Below are 11237 nucleotides of genomic sequence, written 5' to 3'. Positions count from 1 at the left end.
AAAGGGGTAAGAAAATCGAATTCAAATTCCCCATGGGGTAAACCATGCCAATTACCAGACCTAAGTCAAAAGAAGTCGAGCAAATAATGAGAGGCTCGCTTACATCGCTAACCAAAAACATAAGATAGGTTGGCACATGATTAGCTCGTGGTGGGGTAGGTACGACTTCCATATAAGCTTGTTTTCACTATCTTCAAAATGTGGAAAAAAAAAATCTCATAAAGAAAAAAAACATCGAAATTACTTAGCATGATACTTTATTTTCGAAGAATGTTAAAGGTGGCGAATATTAAATTGAGATGATGCAACATTAATTAAGAATGTGACCGGTGGGGCCCAGACGAGATTCAAATGAGTGAAAGGTTAAACGTCGGGCACATTTGTCGTGTATTTTTAACACAGATGTCAGGCCTTCCCCACAGAGGAAACCCGACATCACAACATGCACAATGGATATTAATGGGGGTTCCCCCGTAAATAAATCAATGCCAGATCACTGACTCTTAATTAACGTTGAGGATCCAATACGATATCACCCAAATATGCTCCCACATACCACCATGGGTGCTCCCATGAATGGTAGAGGGTTACCACCAAGGGTCTGCGGGAAGCAAGTGTGTCTGTATTTCATTGACACCTCACTGCCACATCCTGCCAACCTACCACGTCACCTTTGTCACATCATACATGTCATCACTACCACGTCACTTTGTACACCCGTCACCTCCACATTTAATCCCATTTTCCCTCGCATTTTTCTCGTTTTCCCATAAAATCTTGTTTTCTACTCTCATAATGTACATTGTCTGTTCCGTTTTCGCGCATCCGTAAGCACGTCCACATCTACTAGCTTATCAAACTCGGATTCCAATGTCAACCATCAATATCTAGGTACTTATACATTGTGTTCACCCACTCAGTTCATTAAAAATGTCAAAGAAAGTTTCCTTGGCCAGCTCTGCAACTCATATTCCCCTCATGGACACAGAAAGGGATATCTTTGACCTTGTTTGCTCCCTAAATTTGATGGAACTTCACCAAAACATTCTAGTAGGCCAAATTGATTCCCCTATATACACTGCAGTAGTAAAATCAGGCCTTTTCTCTGCCATAATTCCCCAAACATACATTTACCTTGAGTTTATCACTTGGTTGGTTTCTTCGTTGTATCCCCAAAAATGTTTTGTAATGAATGCAGTAGGAGAAAATATCTTTCAGGTCTCTACCCTACTAATTCAACAATCTCTGGATTTTCCCTCTTCAGAACATTATACTTCATTTACAGAAGAAACCTTGGTAGAAAACTTTCAAAATTTGTCTGTAAGAGACTATTCCCAATTATCATTTTATCTTATGCCATCAGGACAAATTTTATCTACTGAACCAACTCAATTTCCCCTAGAAACTTTTGATGAGCATGTTAAGCCAATTTTACAAATAATTGCTAGGGTTTTGGGAAGGGATGATACTTCTGTGGTCGACCGTGCTGTGCTAGGGATGTTCAATTTAGTCATGCAACCTGAAACTATTCTTGATATTCCAACTTTCTAGGAAGGATTAATAAACTCTCAGTTGTCAAATTTGAATCTTACTAGTTGTTTTAGGTTTCCATCACTAGTGTTTTATCTGTTCCTTTATGTTCATGTGGAAATATTTATGCATTTAGGCCTGAACATAATGGATGTCCATAAGAGAAAACAATCAGTAGTAAACTGGATAGATACTGTAAGAAGTCTCCCTAATCATGAAGGTTTTGTATATTTCACTGCCTCTTTCATGTCAGTTATTTATTCCATTATAAACAGTTATGTTCCACCATGCCTCTTACCAAAATCCCAATCCTTCTTACAACTTAGCAAAGATGTCAAAGTAGGAGATTGGTTTTAGTTTGAATATTATGTTGAGATCAGGTTATATGGAGCAAAGGTTGCCCCTTACAGGCTTCCCTCTTTTGTACCAATGAGACTCTTTGCTTTGGAATTCATTAGACAAAGTCTAAATGTAGACCAAGTTCATTTTGTACTAGCAAAGAAGGGACATTTATTCAAGTTTCCCAAGACTGTTGGGCCTTTCATTGTTAATAATAAACAAGCTATGGAAGAATTTGAGAGAATACTTCAAGATATGCAATTCTAGCAAGGGGAAAAGTGGCCTTATGATCCTCACCATATCATTTCAAAAAGAAGGGTAGAGAACTCTTATGCTCCCTACACACATGAGTTCAGACCAGAAATTGAGAAGCTAGCTAATGGTGGTAAGTCTAAAACAAAAAAGGGAATGGAGATTGAAACTCCCCATCCTATTGAAAAAAGATTGAAAAGAGAAATTGAAGAGATAATTGATCTGGATGATGAAACAAGTCACAACTCTAAGAAGCCAAGATTTCATGAAAAGGAGAAGTAGTCTGAGCCTCTGGTTGGAAGTTCCTCTACTACATCTAGTTTTCAATTGCAATTGGGAGAAGTGACATGCACACCTTCTTCCCTTGTTCCTGAAGAATCTTCACAAAGTTCTGTTTCAATTTTAAAGGAGTTGTATGGCCAAATTGAAGAAAAGAACAAGAAAATTAAAGAAAATGTTGTGTCCCAGCTTGAAGCTCAATCAATTTTAGAGTATCATACCAAATTGTTATTAGCCATGGATTTAGAAAGAAATCAACTGAAATTGTCTTTTTCTCACCCCTCTGCTTTAACTGTTTCTTCATCAGCAAGTTTCAAAACTATAAATCTAACTGTGGATGCAAGGGAGATTCCATTGCCTGATAAAATCAACTTGCATAGGCAAAATGGAGAATTGATTTATAGTGATTTGAGTAAAGAATCCCTAGCAGCGAATAAGACAGAAGCCTTATTGGGAAAAGTTATAAATTAGTTAAAATTAGAAAAGGAAAACTCCAAATCTTTGTTTACTCAGAATGAAGAGTTGAAGAAATTAATTGTCAAAATTGGTGTCAATCCCGAAGATAGGTCTGTTGTACAAAAACTCTTACAAGGGGCAGAGTCAGAAATCCAAGTGCTTAGAAAGAAGTTGAAGTTGCCTACTGTAGAACATGTCATGGCCCCAGAGGTAGCCCAAGTGGAGAAGGAAAAGGATATTTTGACCAGAGAGTTTCTAGAAAGAAACAATGAAGTAGTTTCCTTGAAAGAAATGAATACTAGCTTACAACAGAAGCTGGATACTCATGTCTGCACCATTCTAGTACAACCAGATTCAAAGGATCCAACTGATAAATTGACTAGGGTTATGACTGAATTAAAAATTTCAGAAGATGAAATGAAGAAAATGCAAAAGAACCTGGATGACACATAATAACTCTTGAATATTAAAGAAATACAACTGACTATGGAAAAGGACACTGCATCAAAATATCAAAAGGATTATCAGACATCCTGCAATGAAATCAAGGAGTTGAGAGAAAAAGTAAAGGGAAATATGTCACTCATACATGCTAGAGAGATAATCTGGAATGATATCATTTAGCAAGTAAAAGCTATTTGGGATAGTATGTTGATAATGGTAGAGGAGAAGATGATTGTCAGGGACTTGGGAAGCATCATTGCTTCTCATAAAGAGAAAATCTAGCAACGTGCTCAACTAGCAAAGAGGATGATCGATTTTCTTAATTCCAAATCATCTCAAGAATTAAGAACTATGCAAGTGGAAGACAAAACAGAGCTGGTGCAGAAAAAATTGTACATGAAAAAAACAGAGGCTAAGCTTGGTGAAATTAAAGAATCTATTATGAAATTTAACACAAATTTTGATAAGAGGATGAGGGTAGGATTTCCCTCCTGTTGGGACCAACAGGGAAATTTTCTTCCATGGGAGACTTATGAGACTTTGTTGGTGGAATCCAAAAGCAATATTGACTCTTCTCATGAGAAGACAATAGTTCTCAAAGGGTCAACCATTGTCAATTACCTTCACAGGGAATTTCAATTGTTGTGGTTGATTAAAACTCTTTTTATAGAAAATCCATCTTATAGCCGAATCACCAATTTTAGAATGGCTCATACAAGGTTTATCAAGTGTCCAAGTTCAGATATCAGTATGGAAAAAATGCAGAGCATGGATGTCTCCAATAGCAACAACAACAAAAGTTGGACCTTCTACAAGCGAGCTTGCACAGGAATCACAAGTCATCCAGTGAAAAATAGCCACCTGGCTTCATTTTATGAAATATTGAAAATATTGTATTTGTAATGGTTACACAATTTTGTTGTCAATTTTACAAAAAATTAAGTCCTCAAAAGGATCGAGTAGGGCTAAAGTAGTTTAGTAGTTTTGTGACAGTTAACAATTTTTATAACTGTCACCATTGTAATGTAACTACAAAAGAAACTTGAGAGAACCATTTGGGGTTCCAAATTTTGTGTTGGAAATACTGGGGGGGGGGTGAATCAATATTTCTTTTAAATTGTTACATTTACCAGTTTGATCAAGTATATTTAGAACACAAAATGAACAATGATAGAATAAATAATTTTATTAATTTCTTCTTTACAATAATCAAGTACAATATATGTGTAGGGTTCCAACCCTAGATGAAGACATCAATCTTCAATATCCAAGGCTCCAACTTGTAATATGCCAAGCAACGACTTGGACTTTCCAAGGCTCCAACCTTGTCAATTTTGAGGCACCAACCTCTAGGGCTCCAACCCTATTTCTGGTTCAGGCTCCGACCTGGTTTCTTTAGGACTCCTATCCTCTAGGGCTCCAACCCTATTTCCCAAGGCACCAACCTTGTCTTCTACGAGGCTCCAACCTCTTGGGCTCCAACCCTTAGCTTTACTTCGTCAAGATATGTTTGGTTATACTTCACGACTCCCAATGTCTTCTTCAATGAGCCCTGTCAATCTTTGCTTAGCCTTCACTTTGGTCTCCATGTTACATTATCAATGACAACCTTGTTCTCTTAGAAGGTGTCACCACTGCTCTTCATCGTACCCAAACAATTTCTTCAAGTCACCTCATGATGACATCAACGATGCATCATGGTCTTCAATGTTATCTCCAAGTTCAATTTCAAATTGTCTTCACAAGATGTTCCAAGGTGTTGTCAATGTGCTCCAAACCCAATCAAGAAATGCACAATGTATTTAATGAATCCAAGGATAAATTTCAGGTCTTCACTTTTTTGCTTCAAGAATTTTTCAATATATCCGCTACAAGGATATATGCAAATTGTCATCAACAAACTTCACCATCCAAAGGCCCTCAAGTTCTTAAATTGTTTAAGGTTCCACTGTCCAAAGCTTCACTTGTCAAAATCTTCTACACTGCCCAATGCCTTAATACTTCTTTACTGCCCAATGCCTTGATGCTTCACTATCCAAGCTTCAAGCTATTTTCTGTCCTATGCTCCAAGCTCTTATTTATTCACTGCTTCAGACAGTGACCTCAAACTACTTCCAAAGACTGCTTCAATAAGGCCTTAATTCATCGTTCTGAGGTTGGCTTCACTAACCCAAGGTTATATGATGATTACAGGTCTGAATTGTTGTAGCTATCACTCAACAAATCTGAATTGTGAGGACTATAATTTCTGCACTAAAAACATGTCCGAAGTTGCAGTGCTACAAGTCACAAATCTGAAATTTTAGTGCTACAGATCCAAAAAAAATCACAGGAGCTAGAGGTCCAAGGTCTCTAAACTTGTGATTGTTCTCTGTCCCAAAGTCTGCACCAAGTCCGAGCTTGAAGGCAGTAATCACTGTTCCGACCCTTCCACAAAAGGCTTGTCCACAGTTCCGAAGTATCATAGGTTGTTGTCCACTGTTCCATAGATCCAAGACTTAGTTTGAGCTCTTTATAGGTCTCCAAGGTGATTGTCCTGTAGTCTGAGCTGAAAAGATAACCCAAAAATTAGCCCAAACATAAATCTCTTTTGTTCTCCTTGACCTCTATTCTTTTGTGCCTCTCTGTGCCTTATCTCTGAAATCTTCACCGAAAATCAGTAAGTAAAAATGACAATCTGAGCTTCTATTTATATGAATTCGACTTTGAAATGAAGGGACATGTCTTCTAGGAAAAAGTCGACTTGAATGATTGTTTTTTAGGTCATCTAGGTTGCTAAATAATTTTTTCTTACTTAAAAATTCATTATCTCCTCAACCAATGAGAGTTTGAGGGAAAGTAAGGGCTCATTAGAAAGGGAAAAATATACTCTATAAGATGGTATAGGTCTCATTGTGGAAAGATGCCTCCAAGATGTCAAACATTATTTTTCTTTGTGACTATTCTTTGAAATTTTTAATGTAGAGGGTGATTAGGACAACAAGTGGTCATTAGGGCTTCTAAGTTCTTCACCATAGTGTATGTGAGTCATCAATGTCATCATGCATTCATCAAGTGATCTCCAATTCCTGTGTAACATCACCATATATGTCGTCATGTGTGCCATCAATGTCACCATGTCATCAAGATAGTGCAATGATATGTCATTAACCATATGCAACATTCATCAATTTGTTAGAGCAAGGGCTAGATTATCACAAGGAGAGCTTCTTCATCAAGAGTCACTATGAGCATCAATAAGAAGGACTCCTTCATCAAGAGCAAGGATACAAGAGGTTATGGTGTCTTCATGGTTAGTTCAAGGACATTATGAACAGTAGGCATCTATGACAAGACTTCTTCTTAGTGGATTGACATCATAATGGCATCATTAATAGCTTGACATCTTCATTAATGGCATCTTTATCAAATAAGAGTTATGACATCATCATGAAACAAGAATATCAAGAATATTTTCCATCTCGGACAATTCCATATTGACATCAATGACAACCTCGATTAACATTTTGACTTCAGAAGCCATGCATTTTCTGTGTAATGTTTTTAACATTTCTTGGAGAATAAATAAATATTTTCAAGGTGATTCCAAGCAGTCTTTTGAATATGATATGTGTTCCTGTTCTTTGTAAGTCATTTATTGTCTTTCTTCTATGGAAAAGAGTAATGAAGCTGTTGGTTGTTTTTATCATACAAATTTACTGAAATTACAGTACCTGTAATTTTTAACTAAATAACCTTAATATGCGCTCCTCTTTTCTGCAAGTTCATTTCTCAGTCTTTCACATTTTCTACTAAGGTTTGAGGCAAAAGATTCTGCAATAAGTAGCCTTTTGTTTTGGACTTTTTATCATTTATTTCTACCACTCTGTTATAGCTTCAAATCATTTTCATTGTCAGTGAGGCCATCTTGAAAAGTGTTTTACCCAAGACAGTTTCTTTAACATTACCTGTGGAACATTCTTCTGAAATTTCATAATGGGACAACAAATAAAATCTATTATCTTTATGTATGGATGTCCTAGGCACTGACCTCTACTCATCCAAGGGTTGTCTCTAGGGTTACAACATAAGGAACATTCAGGGATGTCAGATGACTGGTAGTCGAATCAATGTCAATGAATAAAAGTTGGACAATATTCACAATGTTTCCGTTGTGAGGGAAAGACACCACTTGAAAGAGTGTGGACACGACAACTTTCATGGCATATAGTCTCTCCCAAGGAGCAAATTGAAATCCAAGGGGCCTTGGACTACCATAAGATCAATACATATAATTTTACCTTCTAGATTAATAGATAACTTAGGAAGGATCCTTAAAGGTTCACTAATGGTTCTGTTAAAAGCTAACAGATTCTATGTAACAAGCACAAGCTGAGGGGAACCCAAAGCTTGCCAAGCGGTTGAGGCTAAAATACTGACAAAAGCACCTTTGCTGACGTTTGTGTGATGCACATTCTTACCATATGCTTTCACAATGATTTGGGAAGGGGTGGAAGAAGGAAGACAAGGCCTTGTCAGTGTACTTCAATAAAATGAAATAACCTCATTACTTGGAGGGGGTTCAATGGAAACAGGTGAAATGCCCCCATGTGTAGAAGAATATGAGGTAACAAGAAGAACCTGAGTGATATTAATTTCACTCTCTAAATGGAGAAGGGGACCGAATGAATGTGGAATCAAGTCAATCACTTGATCAACCAACGATTCATCAACCTTAGCGATATGCATTTCACTCTCCAATGGAAGAGTGGGATTGACTGTATTTGGAATTAGATCAATCACTTCGTCCACTGATGGCAGGTTGGGAGAAAGTTTACGGTAACTAGTTGGAAGTTGTGTAACAATAAGCTTTTCCAACAATTTTGAGGCTTCATCCATATGAATACTTTTGCATAACATATAAGGGAACCTAACTTTAACCTTTTTCCCAAGAACTTGACAACCACTGGTTGATAGATCAACAATCACTTGATAAGAATTTTCAGACCAAACCTCCAATACCTTAGGAATACCAAGACAATCAATAAGAAGGTGGTCACCCTTACAAAGCTTGTAAGGCAATTTGGGCTTGTGACGTATTTTGGAAGTTTCCTCAACATTACCAATACGTACAACCATGGTTGGTTGGTTGAATTTTTCCTTATTTTGTGTCTTCTTATTCTTCCCTTTCTTCTTCTTCTTAGTCACATGGTTACTAGCATCAAGGCTTTTACCAAGCGAAGAAGAAGAAAGAGAGGGGAACATGTTGAGTGAATAAGGTAAAGGGTCAACATGAGGTTGGTGATGTTGAGATGGTGAACTCGGTTGAGGTAAAGCATCTGATTGAGGTGGAACAATTTGGGTATTTGGGATTAAAGAAGTTGAAAACAACCACACTGATAAACCTATCGAATCTAGGAAGTGACAACGTAGCCATACAAGGAGGACTGACATTTGCAAAGTCAAGAAAAGGACTAGGATTCCTGTTAAAAGGGGTTTCTTTATCGGTAACTTTTGCCATTGTTGCCATTAGATTCAACTCAAATAAGTTTATTACCAACATTAACAAGTCAAAAGCACAATCCATTCCTAAAGTCTTGTAAAGAGTAAAAACAAGCAAATAACATAGGCTTGTAAATCTGAGTCAAACCATGCAAAAAAACTTTTCACATTGAAATCAATAGTTGGTGATGAAATCCAATGTCGCTGAGATCAATGTGAAAAGTGAATAAAGATAGAGCGGTGGAACCAATTACTCTGACAACCTGCTTAATGAACACAATCTAGTGCAAGTAAGTTCACTTATGCCATCTTGAGTGATGAATAAACTCCAAAAAGGTCCAAGTGTGTCTAGCAAACATATGTTATAGGTACAACAAATACTTCCCCTTTGTTTTCACCTTGGGTAATAGCCCTAATATTATGGTCTTTAAAGTTACCACTTAAGACAATTTAACCTGGGGGGACAGTTTCAGATCAGACATACACACAAGGGCAGAGTAACAAATTTCAATCCCCTTGAAAGTTCCTCAACATGGTTAATCCGAGGTTTACTTTCGAGTGACTCCAAAGCACTTTTCGACACCATTTTAATATGTGTAAACCACTCTACCGTAACCAATGAAGTGGGGTCCACTGGGTCCGATATGATCTCGTGCTTAACTCCTTTGTAAGGGGAGCTTCCCAGAGCCAAACTGTAATAAATGGATTTACTCCCTATCACAAGATTCTAGTGTTTGTTTGTAGCTTTGGAAAGTTAACTCACTTCCCTATTCCAAAGCCCTACAACCTAATCTAATGTAGGTGGAAAGAGCCCTAAAATAATAAAAATTCTAAATTTATTTTATTAGTGTTGTTTTTTAAACTTGTTACTTACTCAAAGGGTAAATGGATGTGAAACTAATGGTGTTATGACCTGACCCAAAACCTTAATGCAATCGAACATGATATTGTAATTTTTTAAATTTCGATGAATTGTAACTAAAGTAAGGGAAGAGGTTTCATTTACTTTTAAACAATAAAAGAATTAATGGATCATTTTCAAGATACAATTCAAAGACAATGCATAATACAGGATTCTTGGGCCTTTTTTGAAAAATGCAACCTAGTTTCCTCAAAATGTAGGTTACAAAAAACAAAATTTAATCTTAACAACTTCTTGCATACCCAAAAACAAACAATGAATTCTTCCTTCAATAGACATAAGCCATAATTTCAACTTGATGTAATGAGCTACAAATCACTATAAGCAGAATATTGTGTTGTCTTATAGAGAGAAATAATTAATATTCACTTCAACAAAAACAACAAACTCCAAATCACAAGTGCTGCCTTGAAAAACCCTAATTTTTTCCTAATACTAATGATTCTTTACAATTATGAAAGCAAAGTACTTAATATGATATTTTGATAGAAAAAGGACAGACTCAAGCTATCTCAGCAATGACTGAACCTTCTTTTAATTAATCAACAATTCATCAAATCATACCTTTAACCCTAATTTTCAAAAATAAAGAATTCTTCAAGAAAGAAACCCAAAACATCAAATAAAAATAAAGAGGAAATTTCTAAAAGGTAAACAGGTCTAGCTAAACACAACAATCAAAAGTTCATGGACCCAACAATTGGAAAACTCAAATTTTCAAAAATTTCAGGCATGTGTGCATGCAACAATTTGATCCAGTGTGCATGAGCATTGTTGCTAAAGGATCAACGTGCAAATATATCATCCGTTGATAAAGATAAAGTGTGCACTTTGGGAAAAATTTAGAAATAATAAAAATAAAACCAACAAATCACAAGATACAAACTTTTGATATATTTCAGACACTCAGACAAGGCTTCGAGAAAAGGTTCAAAGGTCAAAACAAGGAGATGATGAAGAATGAGACGACCCCAGTATGGTCACCAATTTGTTAGGTAGACAAATTACTTATGCGAACAAAAGCAATCTGCCTAGGTTTCCAACAAAACCTAGTTACAAACATAAAAAGTATTACTACCTTTCCCTAGCTTATAATTGATTGAAACATGTAACATGAAGAATCACTTACCTATTAATGAAGTGCTTGTTGAAGTCCTTTTAGTTCTTTCACAACCAACTTTTTGTCAATACCTTAGAGGCTTTCCCAATGCTTTCCACAACTTCTCCATGATGCTCCAAAAGAGATCTGGATAGATAAAAACATTCAAAGGGATCAAAGCATATTGCATATCAAATCAAAGTTAAATTAATAAATAATCAATTATAAACCATGTGAGTGATCGAGGAATGTCACAAATAATATAAAAATAGACACAATTAGGAAAGAAAAATGGATTTGTATTGAATTCAAAGGAGAACAAGCTTACAACCTGGTTACCTTGATGTCACAAGCCTCTTCCCATGATCTCCAACCTTCTCCTTGGATGAAAATCCTTTTAGCCTTATTTTAGCAACATAGTCTACCTTCAGTGGT

This window comes from Pinus tabuliformis, chromosome 5_2, assembly GCF_031772625.1.
Source record: "Pinus tabuliformis cultivar Carrire ecotype Pingquan chromosome 5_2, CPIR1, whole genome shotgun sequence".
Taxonomy (NCBI): Eukaryota; Viridiplantae; Streptophyta; class Pinopsida; order Pinales; family Pinaceae; genus Pinus; species Pinus tabuliformis.
The sequence above is the reverse complement of the archived record's forward strand: the minus strand, read 5'-3'. Positions refer to the sequence as shown.